This window comes from Puma concolor, chromosome C2 (assembly GCF_028749965.1).
Source record: "Puma concolor isolate L17-30 chromosome C2, mPumCon1.1.hap2, whole genome shotgun sequence".
NCBI lineage: Eukaryota > Metazoa > Chordata > Mammalia > Carnivora > Felidae > Puma > Puma concolor.
This window is the reverse complement of record NC_141675.1, coordinates 133,913,773-133,929,292: the sequence shown is the minus strand read 5'-3', so window position 1 is coordinate 133,929,292 and position 15,520 is coordinate 133,913,773. Positions and strand designations below refer to the sequence as shown.

The window sequence follows — 15,520 nt, the reverse complement described above, 5'->3', positions numbered from 1 at the left end:
TTTTTGTGTATTGAGTTTCGTAAGTTCATTATAAATTTTGGATACTAACCCTTTATCTGATATGTCATTTGCAAATATCTTCTCCCATTCTGTTGGTTGACTTTTAGTTTTGCTGATTGTTTCCTTTGCTGTGCAGAAGCTTTTTATGTTGATGAGGTCCCAATAGTTCATTTAGTGGTTACAGATTTTAGATGCAATTTTTGTTGCATGCAGATATTTTAAAGGAAAACTGTCAAACAGAAATATAAAGCAAGCCATAAATATGAGTCATATAGGTTATTTTACATTTTTAAGTAACCATATTGAAAAAATTAAAATTAACTTAATGATATATTTTCTTTAATATATGTCCAAAGTAGTACCATTCTTTTTTGTTGTTGTTTGTTTTGAGAGAGAGGGTGCAAGTGAGCGAGGGGCAGAGAGAGAGAGAGACAGAATCCCACAAGGGGCAGAGAGAGAGAAGCAGAGCTCACCCAAAAGAAGGCTCATGCTCACCCAGAGAGGCGCTTGTGCTCACCCAAAGTGGGGCTTGTGCTCACCCGAAGTGGGGCTCGGGCTCACCTGATGTGGGACTCGAACTCACGAACTGTCAGATCATGACCTGAGCTGAAGTCAGATGCTGAACGATTCAGCTACCCAGGCTCCCAGTAGTATTATTTTTCAAAAGTAATCTCTATATTCAACATGGGGTTTGAACTCATGACCTCCAAGAGCCAGGTGCCTCAAAGTATTATTATTTAAATATGTAATTGGCGCGCCTGGCTGGCTTGGTCCATAAAGCATGTGACTTGATCTTGGGGTTGTGAGTTCGAACCCCACATTGGGCACAGAGCTTACTTAAAAAAAATAAATACAAGTAAAAAATAAAAAAAAAATAACTTTGAAGCCAAGACTACACTGTGTGTAAACCAACTTGAGAATAGAAAACATAAAATACGTAATAAAAAACTGCCCAATGCTGCAGCTGATCTTGGGAGACTACAACTGATACTTATTATTCTACTCCTCTTCTACCCATTCTAGATTTTCTTCACGTTTGGTTAAACACTTTTGCTAGTCTAAGTGGTTTATCTGATGGGTGATCCTGACCATCCATACCTTTCTCAGGACAGGCGGCAGCCTAACTACTTACTGTCAGATCTGGACACAGGCATTCACTTGGTCATTCCCACTGGCTCTTACCTTCAAAGTTCAAGCCACCAACCTGGAGTAAGGGTAGGAGTTTGCTAAATACCAAGTATGTCTATTCCAATATCACATGAAGGATAGAGGGAATGATTACAGGGTTGCTTTGAGGGTCCTGTTGTACCTGTCGGAAACTGGACCCACTGAATTTATTTTTACCCTGTGCACTCACTCTGACATGGAATCTTAGATGACTTTGCATTCCTGAATAATAACTATGACCTTGAAATTCCTAGGAATTCTCTTTCTCCAGTGTACAGTTGCCTGAGAAAATGGGCATAGGTTTCTGCAAGGAAGAACTGGTTGAATTATTACCATATAATGTTGCCTTGGTATTGCATGGTGATTTCTCATAGATTCTTGACCTCTTTTTCAGTTGCTGGAGGCCCATAGGGGATTTGGGGTGGATCTTGAGAAGGACATGTATTGTCTTGAGAGGCAGAAATCTCTCTATTGTCTTCAAGTAAGGGGTGGGGGGAATGCTTCTTTTTAGCAAGGAGGAATGGAGCACTTCTGATGGGTCAAAAAGGGTCAAGAGAACCTGAGTATTCAAGATTTTTGAGTGCAAAGAGCTAGATATTCCCATTTCCAGGTTTACTAATGCAGGTCCTGATCTTAGCATTGTGGAATTGCCTATTGTAGAATTTAACCTTCTCTGGAGTTTTGCTAATTTTATGATTCAGTTCTGGGGAAAAAAATAAAAACCCTCAGCTTTCTTTGCCTTTCAGCTACAGCAGAGCAGAGATTCTTTATGTGCTGCCAAGGAATCCCTCTGGCTTTCACACTTTACCTTAAATTGGTGATTAATTATCTCTAGTTTTTCATTTTTTCTCCAGTGAATTGATAGCCCTCAGCAACAGCTACCCTTTCCGCAGTCCATATAATTACTAATTCCCCCAAATCTCTTGAATGCTTGAGATGTTGCCTGTAGCTAATGCTTTCTCTTCCCATTCTGTTCACCCCAGGTGAAAGTCTTAACAATTGTATTGCTACAGTATGCCAGAGGTGGTTAGCACTCCACCTATCACCAGTGATAGAGTCTTTACTGCTAGCCATCAGCAGGTGATTCAGCATCAAACTCCCATTTTAGAATCTGCTTCTTAGGACCACTCCTGACTTTTGCTTTAGGTCAATATTCCTAGAAACCGACTTTGAGATGTAGATTTGCATGTAGGCATTTTACTGGTGAATGCTTTCAAATCTGATACTGCTGAATTGGATTTGAAGGCATTGAAAGAAGTAGGATTACGCAGAAGGAGAGATTGACAACTGTCTTGTAGTTGTAATAGTGAAGCTCTGGCTTTATATGGCTTTCTAAAGTTGTTCCTAATTAAGGCATGGGGGACTAGCCCTTTTAATTCCTCCCCACACCATCCTAGTTAACTAGTCATTGGATGTGGACTGCCCTTGGGGAGAAGCACGACCTTGGGTTTGGTGGCTCCCAGATTTCAGGAGAGGAATTCAGCTACGATATCTTAATAGCCTATACTCCCAGAAGCTGGGATGTGAGTGCCTTGGTCTAGAAGGGTGCTTGTGGGTGGCACATGCCAGATCTATTCCATTGGATGCTACGCATAGAGTAATCAACTTCTATGTAAAACACTTATATAAAACATTAGAGTGCTCAGAACAATACTCTCAGCCCTTCTTCTCAAGGTAGGGGGCAGGAAACTCCTTTTGGAGGCAACATCTGGGAAGTTAAGATCCAGACTTTGCATCTTGAACCCCTTTCCTCAACATGGATGGTAAGGGTGAAATTCCCAACAATTACTAAAATTCTCTTCTAATCACAGGGGAAGTTATACTTCTGCAAAGTTACACTTTCAGGACCTGAAGGCCCTTTCCCATTACAGTACTTGAAGGCTAGCATAGTTCATGCTGAGCATGTGGGCAGTCACTGACATATTTCTGTAAATAAATGGTGAAAACATCTCAGTGGAGACTAAATATTCAAACATATGTGCAAAATTTATGGTAGGGTCATCACCCAGAAAATAGAAGCCTTACAGACCAGGCATCCCATTCAGTAACAGCTGTACATAAAGAACTTAATCAAACACATAGTGAATTTACAGAGATAGATACATTGCATGCCCATTAGACTATCCCTGCAAACACAGTATCACTCTGTACAAATAACTCTATGTTCAAAGAAAAATGAGATCATAGGCTAGATCAAAGATGAGACCCAATGATTCCATTTATTGTATGATTAAAATTGCTATCTCATTTTGTGATATACTTAGGTGCAATCTTCTGGCACAGACTTCGGTTATTTATATAACTTAAGTCCAATGTCTTTTGAGCATGAGGCCATATTAACCAGAAAGTTCTGAAATTTCTGATGGAGTTTTGCTGATAGTAAGACATTTTAATGTTAGAAACAAGTAATTATTTGATATAAAATCTCAGTACCAAAGTATTTCATTTTTTTCCCCCACATCAGTTTCTTCTCCTCCTGTTCTGCTGTCTCATTTATTGAGTACAAATAGCTGTTGGAGAGCATGGACTAGTGTACAATCAACTGTAACACAAATGGGCACTGTCCTGTTTGTAACTTTTTTTTTAAATGATTTTTTTTTTTTCAACGTTTATTTATTTTTGGGACAGAGAGAGACAGAGCATGAACGGCGGAGGGGCAGAGAGAGAGGGAGACACAGAATCGGAAACAGGCTCCAGGCTCCGAGCCATCAGCCCAGAGCCCGACGCGGGGCTCGAACTCACGGACCGCGAGATCGTGACCTGGCTGAAGTCGGACGCTTAACCGACTGCGCCACCCAGGCGCCCCTGTCCTGTTTGTAACTTTTTGATGAAAGTAATGAACACTGAGGAGTCATGCATTTAAACCCAGATATAGTTTTGTTCATTAACTGCTAATGTATTATATAGTTGTCCCATAATTTTTAATAGCTGAATAAATATATCTGATGTTATTCAAATATGCATAACATAGAATAAATAAACTCTATGTTAAGTTCCTAGGATGTTTTGACACAGTTTTTTTTTTTTTTTCCTTAACCAGTATTAGGCAAGGTCTCAAGTCATTGACAGCACAACAGACTTGTTGATTTAGGACTTTTTCTTCTTCTCTTCTCTTCTCTTCTCTTCTCTTCTCTTCTCTTCTCTTCTCTTTTCTTCTCTCTCTTTGGCTTTAGGGAACATATTGTAATGGCTTCTTTTCTGTCTTTATCCTATGTTTTCCTCTGAAGAATTTGACTGTGTTGATTGTTCTCTCTTTATAATGATTTTCCCCTCTCTTAGTTTTTCTGCAATCCTGGTCTCTGTATTACCCTCCAATCTGTCTGTTTCTTTTTTGTTTCTTCCAGTAATTTCTCCTCTATCCTTTAAATATGGATGTTACCCATCGTTCTGCCTTTTCCTCCTATGTTATTCTCCACTTTCTGCCTTTGCTGCTTCATCTACGTCCAAATGACTTCCAAATCTCTCTGTAAACATAGAGGGTCATCTTCAAAAAGATGTCCTACAGGCGCCTCACATTCTACCCCAAGTTGAATCACTATGCACATGGTGAAGTTCAGTTTGGATAGTCACAAACTGGGAGGCATAAATGTAACCTTATGTTCTATAGTATTTCATTTACCTCCCAAGAGATAGCATACTTATTTAGAAGACAATAGGTTCTCAAGATCATAAAAGCCATATATAAAAGACCCACTGCTAATATCATCCCCAATGGAAAAAAACTGAGAGATTTCCCCCTGAGGTCGGGAACAAGACAGGGATGTCCACTCTCACCACTGTTATTCAACATAGTATTGGAAGTCTTAGCCTCAGCAATCAGACAACACAAAGACATAAAAGGCATCCAGATCATCCAGGAGGAGGTCAAACTTTCACTCTTCAGAGATGACATGATACTCTATGTGGAAAACCCAAAAGATTCCACCAAAAAAACTGCTAGAACTGATTTATGAATTCAGCAAAGTCACGGGATATAAAATCAATGTACAAATTGGTTGCATTCCTATACACCAACAATGAAGCAACAGAAAGAGAAATCACGGAATTGATCCTATTTACAATTGCACCAAAACCCATAAAATACCTAGGAACAAATCTAACCAAACAGGTGAAAAGTCTATATACTGAAAACTATAGAAAACTTATGAAAGAAATTGAAGAAGACACACACACACACAAAAATGGAAAAAGATTCCATGCTCCTGGATAGGAAGAACAAATATTGTTAAAATGTCAACACTCCCAAAGCAATGTACATATTCAATGCAATCCCTATCAAAATAACACCAGCATTCTTCACAGAGCTAGAACAAACATCTTAAAATTTGTATGGAACCAGAAAAGACACTGAATAGCCAAAGCAATCTTGAAAAAGAAAACAAAAGCAGGAGGCATCACAAACCCGGATTTCAAGATGTATTACAAAGCTGTAATCATCAAGACAGTATGGTACTAGCACAAAAACAGGCGCTCAGATCAATGGAACAGAATAGAGAATCCAGAAATGGACCCACAAACATACGGCCAACTAATCTTTGACAAAGCAGGAAAGAATATCCAGTGGAATAAAGAGTCTCTTCAGCAAGTGGTGTTGGGAAAACTGGACAGCGACATGCAGAAGAATGAACCTGGACCACTTTCTTACACCACACACAAAAATAAACTCAAAATGGATGAAAGACCTAAATGTAAGACAGGAAGCCATCAAAATCCTTGAGGAAAAAGCAGGCAAAAACCTCTTTGATCTTGGCCACAGCAACTTCTTACTCAACACGTCTCCAGAGGCAAGGGAAACCAAAACAAAAATGAACTATTGGGACCCCATCAAAATAAAAAGCTTCTGCACAGCAAAGGAAACAATCAGAAAAACTAATACTAAATTCCCGATGGAATGGGAGAAGACATTCGCAAATGACACATCAGATAAAGGGTTAGTATCCAAAATCTATAAAGAACTTATCAAACTCGACACCCAAAAAACAAATAATCCAGTGAAGAAATGGGCAAAAGACATGAATAGACACTTCTCCAAAGAAGACATCAGATGATCAACACATGAAAAAATGCTCAACATCACTAATCATCCGGAAATACAAATCAAAACCACATTGATATACCACCTCACACCTGTCAGAAGGGCTAACATTAACAACTCAGGCAACAACAGATGTTGGTGAGGATGTGGAGAAACAGGATCTCTTGTACACTGCTGGTGGGAATGCAAAGTGGTGCAGCCACTCTGGAAAACAGTATGGAGTTTCCTCAAAAAATTAAAAATAGAACTACCCTACAACCCAGCAATTTTACTGCTAGGTATTTATCCAAGGGATATGGGTATGCTGTTTAGAAGGGACACATGCACCCCAATGTTTATAGCAGCACTATCAACAATGGCCAAAGTATGGAAGGAGCCCAAATGTCCATCAATGGATAAATGGATAAAGAAGATATGGTATATACATACAATGGAGTATTACCCGGCAATCAAAAAGAATGAAATCTTGCCAGTTGCAACTATGCGGATGGAACTAGAGGGTATTGTGTTAAACGAAATTAGTCAGAGAAAGGCAAATATCATATGACTTCACTCATATGAGGACTTTAAGCTACAAAACAGATGAGCATAAGGCAAGCAAAAAGAATATAAAAACAGGGAAGGAGACAAAATGTAAGAGACTCTCAAATATAGAGAACAAACAGAGGGTTGATGGAGGGGTTGTGGGAGGGGAGATGGGCTAAATGGGTAAGGGATATTAAGGAACCTACTCCTGAAATCATTGTTGTACCATATGCTAACTAACTTGGATGTAAATTATAAAAAAAAAGAAAAAGATAAACATTTCCAGGCACCATGAGCCCCTTTACACAGTTAATCCTCATTATCCCATAGGAAGCTACTATTAGGATTTCTATCACCACAGTTTAGCTTTGCCTAGCTTTGAATTTCATATATTTCATATTAACATGAGGTTCAGGGGCGCCCAGGTGGCTTAGTCCATTAAACGGCTGACTCTTGATTTGGGCTCAGGTCATGATCTCTTTGTTGTGAGATGAAGCCTTCTGTCGGGCTCACTGCTCAGCATTGGTGGAGCCTGCTTGAGATTCTCTCACTCCCTCTCCCTCTCCCCTGCTTGCACACACAATCTGTCTCTCTTGAAAAACAAGACAAAACAAAAACAAAAAACAAAAACCTGAGAGTCGTTCTAGCTGTTGAGAGGATCAATAGTTTGTTTTTTCTTATTGCTGAGGGTATTCCATTGTATAGATACATCATAATTTGTTTACCCATTCTCTTATTGATGGGCATTTGGATTATTTCCAGTTTGGGTTATTTTGAATAAAGTGTCTATAAAATTTATATATATAAAAAAAAAAAAAGAAGACAATAGGTTCAAAATTACCTCCCAAACTCAGAATTTATGGGCCATGGTACACACCCTAAGTAAATGAGTTTGGTCTTCATTAATTGTTCATTCGTTAAATAAATTGTAAGTTAACTGATTATGTAGGGTAATGTTTTTCCACATTTCTGTGATAAGAATCATTTGGAGAGCTGGAGATTAATTCCACTAATTACAACAGGGCCTAGTATGGGACAGTAACTTGAAAATTTTTATATTTGCAAATATCCCAAGATGATTATCATGATCAAGGAAATGTGGGAAAACTGGCTTGTAACCTGCTTTTCAGTCTTTTGATTTTGTCTTGAACTACTATTCCCTGAATTGACCAAAGGAAAAGTCTTGTCCAGTCCACTTTTAGGAAAGCAAAGTAAGTTTTCTAAACATTTGGTTTGATAAACTCTCCTCTTCAGAAGCATCCCAAATACTTTATTCCAGTTGTTTCCTAAAAGACACTATTTCTCATTTCCATTTTTAACCCAGCTCTTCTCGATCACGTTTTCCTTGGAGGCTCACCCCTTGAGTTGAGATAGCAATCCAATCAAATCATTGTTAAAAATTAGTTTCTTATTACAGGATTGTCACCTTAAGTACCTTTGCTTGCTTCTGTCTTGCTCCCTTATATCCAAAAACTTAACAAGTTAGGGTGCTTTTTTTTTTTTTAAATTTTTTTTTCAATGTTTTTATTTATTTTGGGACAGAGAGAGACAGAGCATGAACGGGGTAGGGGCAGAGAGAGAGGGAGACACAGAATCGGAAACAGGCTCCAGGCTCTGAGCCATCAGCCCAGAGCCTGACGCGGGGCTCGAACTCACGGACCGCGAGATCGTGACCTGGCTGGAGTCGGACGCTTAACCGACTGCGCCACCCAGGCGCCCCCAAGTTAGGATGCTTTGTATGGACTTAACATTTTGGCCTTTCCACCTTAAATCTCATATTAACAACCCCATGTATGTCAGCCTGAATTTCAGTTTTTTTTTTTTTTTTTTTTTTTTTTTTTTTTCTTAATGAGTTCAATTCCCCTTTGGCATCCTGGTCCAGATAATGCCTACTTCTTCTATGGTCATTATCTTAGAAACATTGCTGATGATGTAGAAAATGGTAAAAATCATGGAGGATGTCACACCCTCCCGCCTGAGTTTGCCATTGACCTTCAGCCAGAGTTTAGGTTGTGAGGGTCAGAGATTTTCTCTTTGGGCACAATCGTGCAGATGGCGCTGAAGAGCATGAAGCTCTTGGCAAGAATCAGGGAAGCCTCTTCTTGCACACGTCCTGCATATCGCTGATGGTCATATCCACGCACAGGGCACACAGCTGGCCATGCAGTCTATGGCTGCGGCCTCTGGGAAGACGCAGCCACTTTCGTCCCTCACCACACTCACCCAGCTTGAGTTTAAGGTGCAGGTTGTGGACGTAGTTGGGGAAGAGGATGACCGAGCCCTCACGCGTGTAGGTGGTGGACAGCTTCAGGAAGAGCACCTGTCCTGCACTGAACTGCTCTTTGCAGCTCCAAGGTGTGGTCCGCATAGTTCCCGCCCACAAACACGGTATTCTTCCCCAACTCCTGGAAGCCGGACAGCTGCCCACCGGCTGCCAGGGCTCTTGGCGGTTGCCCATGGAATCAGACGGATTTTGCAGGGCCGGTCACCTGACGCCTACGGCTACCGGGAGAGGACGAACTACGTAGGCGTCTTGCTTGGCGTTCTGCCGGCTTGCACCGCCCCGGCGCTCAGCCTTCTGGGAGCCACTCTCCGGCGATGTCAGCACTTGGGCCTGGTCCGTGGAGAGGTGGAGGTTCTAGAATATCACCGTTTGTTCTCAGGTTTGAGGGCGGGTATTATGTTCTTACGCTTTTTAGACGTATAAATCAGTCTGTTCTGAGTATTAGTCTTTGGTTTTTTTTTTTGTAATTTCTCAGTTTCTCAAATTTTCGTCCTACTCTCAAGGATTCTCTTTTCCCTTTCCTCTTTCCCAAGAGGGCATTTGGGTGCAGAAGGAAGCTTTTATAACCTCACAGCAGTGGGGGAGGGGCATCCGGATCATAGCTCTTTTCCACTCACTCTTGTGATGTCCAGCCCACTTCAGCAGGTCTTTGGTACCCTTCTGTGTCTTTTGCACATAGAATGGCTTGTTTACCTGGTCTGTTAACTATCCTGAGCTGGTCTCCACTGAGGTGTGAATTGTCCCACTGTGGTTTTGAGGTGTGTTCTCTCGGTGATTTCTTTCTTCACCACTGCCTCTAATGGTGTGGTTGCCCTTGCAACATTTCTGGTCTCTTCTATAGCTCATCCTTTCTGCACCTATCATGCAGAGGCATAGTCACCTCGTATGACTGCCTTCAGGTATTCCTGCTAGGAATCTCCCTCACAAATTGATGTTTTACAATACTTAACGCCATGCTGGATATTGCACTAGTTTCTCTACTGCGTTTCTTTAACTGCGATTCCCCAGACTAGGCCCGGGGAAGAATCAGCTCCAAGATTTTTAGATCTATCCTTTCCCTCCCCACAATGTATCCAGGTGTGTTTCTATCATGTCTACTCCTCCTAGGGGGTCTTGGTTCCAGAACAAGTCAGTCTTCAGTGTGTCATTCAGGGTCTTGGAAGATCCAGAGATGACATACTTAAATTCGGCAATTTCAGAAGAGTTTAGCAGAGGGACTGTTTACTAAGGTGTGAGGAGACCACAGGGGACAGTGAAGGACTCAGGTTAGAAACAGCAGGATGGCCAGGCAGAAGTTGGGTATCCTTGGTAGATAAAGACAGCCTGTGACAATCCCACAAGGAAGGAGATAGTATCTTGACTCCCTTTTCTCCCTGCGATCTTTTCTAGATGCTCCTCATTGGCTGAATTCAATAAGAAGCCAGGGGGAGGGGAGCTTGTTAAATGCAGCCCATCCCTTGATAGAATCCAGCCAGTCTCTTGGGCCGTGGAGCAGGTGGAGAATGGATCTGAAGGGTCAAGTGGAACATACCCAGCTGACTCGGCTTCCTGGAGGTACAGAGAAGATGTGTGTGTGTGTGTGTGTGTGTGTGTGTGTGTGTGTGTGTGTATGCACAAGTGTGACAGAGAGAGAGGAAGAGAGCGTAGGGGAGTAGGGGAATGTTCACAGAAATCATTGACTATAAAGAAATGTTACTGATGGAACAGTTGTTTTTCGTGTAAGTTGTATCTTGGAAGAAAGAAAAGGCTGAGGCCACCTCACAAGATCACATAGCTATATGACGACTATAGCTTGTCCTTTGTAGGTCTTATTCTCAGCACTAGTCATGGTAGCTAACACACAGGAAATCTTCAGTAAGTATTTTTTAATGTCTTTTTGTACTAGGGAAACAAATCTGAACTCAGGATGTGTTTACACAATGTGATGGTTAATTTCATGTGTCAACCTAATTGGCTAAGCGTTGCCTAAATATCTGGGGAAACATTTGTAGGTGTGTCTGTGTGGGTGTTTTTGGAAGATATTAGCATTTGAATCTGTAGACTGAGTAAAGATCTGCCCTTATGAACTAATAATGGTGAGGAGCCAATCTGTTGAAGGCAGAGAGAGGCAGAAGGGTGAAATCTCTCTCTTCTTGAGCTGGGACTTCCACCTTCTCCTGCCCTCTCACATTGGAGCTCTGAGTTCTCAGGCCTTCTGATTGTGGGACTTGCACTAGCATCTCCCCTCTTGTCTCACACGGCTTTGGCCTTGGACTGAATTATACTTTCTTGCTTCTCCAGCTTGCAGACGGCAGATCAGGGAACTTCTAGACTTTCATAACCATCCCAGTTAAATGCTATAATAAATCTCCTATGTGTATCTCTGTGTATCCTATTGGTACTATTTCTCTGAAGTCTAATACACACAGTTTGCTTAGTTGAATGTGATCCCTAAATTGGGCTGATGACTCTTGGAAATCGTCTTTCAGCAGTGATTAATTATCCTTGCTCGAATAACCTGATTGCTTATTTAATCAAAGAGGACTGTCTTTAAGAATGTTGCACTAAAATTTGTGTTTACTTTGTTCTTTCTTTAGCAGAATTTGTCTGTTTACAGCTCTTATTTTACAAACAAAATTTTTTTCTTTTCTTTTCTTTTAAAGAGAGAGAGAGAGCAGGAGCAGGGGAGAGGAGCAGAGGGAGAGAGAATCTCAAGCAGGTTCCATGCTCAGTGCGGAGCATGACATGTGGCTCAATTCCATTACTCTGAGATCATGACCTGAGACAAAATCAAGAGTCTGACTCTCAACCAGTGAGCCACCCAGGTGCCCTTTTGTTTTCTTTAAAAGTTTGCCTCTCCTGGGGTGTCTTGGTGGCTCAGTTGGTTAAGTGTTTGACTCTTGATCTTGGCTCGGGTCATGATCTCACAGTTCATGGGATTGAGCCCAGCGTCGGTCACTGTGCTGAGAGCTCAGAGCCTGCTTGAAATTCTCTCTCCCCCTCTGTCTGCCTCTCCCCTGTCACTCGTGTGCTCTCTCTCTCTTGCAAATAAATAAATGAAACTGAAACAATTTCTTCCCCTCCTCTCCTGTTTCCAGAGCTCTCCCTGGCTGACTTAAATAAAAAGTGGTGCTGCTTCTGCCCATCCTTTTCCATCTTTAGAAACAGCCACATGATGTGATTCTGTAGTCTTCCTTGGAGATAATCTCCATGATCAGGCTTTCTCTTCTAACCTCTACTGATCTTGGTGGCCATCCTGGGAACCCTCCTCATTTTTCCTGTCAGCCTGTTTCTGGTCTAGATGGGTATTAAGGATGTGGGATGATTATACACCCTAATGCCTAATCCATAGCTATCGTATTATAGAGCTTGCTTTTAAAATCTGTCATGGGATATTATTTCTGGTATATTTTTTTCATTTCTTTCCTCGCCTAAGTATACAAATCTTTTTTTTTTAAAGTTCTATTAAAATACATCTTATTTCAATCTGTGTGTCCAACTTACTTTATACCTGTAAAGATAATATTATTTCTTATGTACAGCAGCAAACTCAGTTACTGTGAAGGTCAGTCAGGGAACCATAGTGTGTGAAGCTGCCAGATCAGAGAAAGTGCATGATGTTAGGACTCTGGAAAGAGGAGTACATGCTTTACCTAAAGGTATGAAAATTTAACTTAAAAACAAAAATGCCTTTCTGGGAAAAATCAGTTTAAAAGTTGTCTACAGGCCTGATTCCATCTCTGACCTAAATCATTGACAAAAACATTAATAACACGGACGCTCTATTGACATTCTTGCTCATTTATTCATTTAACAAATATTTATATTGAATGCTGCAGAGTCCCACGCACCCATTTAGAATGTTGCCCCTCTAGGGACGCCTGGGTGGCTCAGTCAGTTGGGTGTCCGAGTTCGGCTCAGGTCATGATCTCATGGTTTGTGGGTTTGAGCCCCGCATCAGCCTCTGTGCTGACAGCTCAGAGCCTGGAGCCTGCTTCGGATTCTGTGTCTCCCTCTCTCTCTGCCCTTCCCCTGCTCATGCTCTGTCTCTCTCTGTCTCTCAAAAATAAATGTGAAAAAATTTGTTTAGAATGTTGCACCTCTAAATATGAATACGAATACTAACACTAATAACGATACTAAGAATTTGTTTTTGGCTCTCAGGTTTTCTGGGTCTAGGAAAACAGGTGGAAAACTAAATGTCTACCTATAGAACCATGTCATGGGCTTCCAGAGAGCTTGGGAACCTAAAAGAAGGATTGGGTGACAGTCGAGGACTTAATGCTTAACAGAAGAGCCAGTTTGTTGTATATGTTATGCAACCCTAGAAGTGTATGTTCCAAAAAGATAAAGTACTCATATTTTGCTCCCAAGGTATACACTATTATTTTTTAAAAGTTTTTAAGGGGTGCCTGGGTGATTCAGTTGGTTGAGCGTCTGACTCTTGATTTTGGCTCAGGTCATGATCTCATGGTTCATGAGATGCAGCCCCACTACAGGCTTCACGCTGGCAGCACGGAGCCTGCTTGGGATTCTCTCTCTCCTCTCTCTGCTCTTCTCCCAGCTTGCACGTGCACGTGCTCTTTCTCAAAATAAATAAATAAGTAAACTTAAAAAAGGCTTTTTATTTTGAGGCCCTTGGGTGGCTTGGTTGGTTGAGTGTCCGACTCTTGATTTCAGCTCAGGTCATGATCTCAGGGTTGTGGGATCAAGCCCTGCTTTGGTCTCCCCTCTGACAGTGCAAAACCTGCTTGGGATTCTCTCTGCCCCTCCCCTGCTTGTGCTTTCTCTTTAAAATAAAAAAAAAAAAACAAGTTTTTATTTATTTATTTTTAACAATTTATTTATTTTTGAGAGAGAGAGAGAGAGAGAGAGAGAGAGAGCATGAATGGAGGAGAGGCAGAGAAAGAGAGAGAGTGACACAGAATCCATAGCAGGTTCCAGATTCTGAGCTGTCAGCATAAAGCCTGATACAGACCTTGAACCCATGAACTATGAGACAATGACCTGAGCTGAAGTTAGATGCTCAACTGACTGAGCCACCCAGGCATCCCTAAAAAAAAGTTTAAAAATTTTAATTCCAGAATAGTTAACATGTAGTGTTATATTAGTTTTAGGTGTACAATATAGTCATTCATCAATTTTATACATTACTTAATGCTCATCATAAGTGTACTCTTTAATACCCATCACCTATTTTACCCATCCCCTACCTACCTCCCCTCTGGTAACCATCAGTTTCTTCTCTGTAGTTAAGAGTCTGTTTCTAGGTTTGTTTCTCTTTTTTTCCCCTTATTAATTAGTTTTGTTTCTTAAATTCTACATACAAATGAAATCAAATGGTGTCTTTTTCTGACTTATTTCACTTAGCATAATACTCTCTAGCTCCATCCATTTGTTACAAGTAGCAAAATTTCATTTTCTTTTGTGGCTGAATAATATTCCATTGTATATATATATACCATATCTTTATTCATTCATCTATTGATGTATACACTTGGGCTGCTTCCATAATTTGGCAATAAATAATGCTGCAATAAACATAGAGGTGCATATGTCCTTTTAAATTAGTGGTTTTGTATTCTTTGGGTAAATACCCAGTAGCACCGTTACTGGAGCATAGAGTAGTTCTATTTTTAACTTATTGAGGAACTTCTGTAGTGTTTTCCACAGTTTGCATTCCTACCAAATGCATGAGGGTTCTTTTCCTCCACATCCTTGCAAACACTTGTTGTTTTCTTGTATTTTTGATGTTAACCATTCTGGCACATGTGAGGTTTTGATTTACATTTCCCTGATGATGAGTGATGTTGAACACCTTTCCATGTGTGTGTCTATTGGCCATCTGTATGTTTTCTATATTATTATATTTTTGAGTTAACATGTCTACTAGGTTGAGAATGGAATTAAAATGCTGCTTTATTTTACCAGGAGTCCTATCCTTTCCATATTAGAAGAAATTTCAGGTACTAAGGAGTTGTGAATGAAGACAGAGATGATGTAATCTAGTGATCCCCAACATTTTCACCCCTGGAACAAACATCAAAGATGATTATGTTGTACTCAGAACACTGTCATCCATATATTCTGATTCGAGAAATGCCAAAGAGTTTTGCAGGAAATAAAGCACATAGAACTATAGACTATTTTTTTAAAACCCCATCTAGCTTTCTCTTTTTTCTTTTAAAAACATATACATAGAAAAAGTCACTTAGAAATTTTCAGTTAGAAAAGTATAATTTATGAGAATTACAATAATTTGTAATCACCCAACTCTTAAGGGTAAATAAAGGCTATTATATGATATAAAGTAGCCTGTGTGTTATGAGCAATTTCATCTTTGTTGTCTGAAATGCTACTTCATTTACTCCACCTCAAAAGCAAGTGAAGTGCCAGTGACTGATTTTGACGTTATAATGGGGACAACCTTGGAACAGCTATACATTTTTAGAAGAAAATTATCTGTAAATCTTGATAATTTAACTATTACTAGGTTGAACTGCCTGTGACACATTGCCCAGTTGCTTGTG

At 40.5% G+C, this 15,520-nt stretch overlaps 2 long non-coding RNA genes across 2 annotated transcripts in view; one reads left to right on the top strand and one right to left on the bottom strand.

Moving 5' to 3' along the window:
• Positions 1-15,520, top strand: part of LOC147577545 (uncharacterized) — a 523,754-nt gene that overhangs the window by 68,097 nt on the left and 440,137 nt on the right. The window contains exon 4 of the long non-coding RNA XR_015240383.1: positions 10,401-10,565. This is a non-coding gene — a long non-coding RNA (uncharacterized LOC147577545). The remainder of the gene's footprint in view (positions 1-10,400; positions 10,566-15,520) is intronic.
• On the bottom strand, positions 3,979-9,334 carry LOC147577546 (uncharacterized). Its single transcript, XR_015255857.1, has 2 exons — positions 8,951-9,334; positions 3,979-4,631 (listed from the first exon to the last, which is right to left on the bottom strand). It is a non-coding gene; the product is annotated as an uncharacterized LOC147577546 (long non-coding RNA).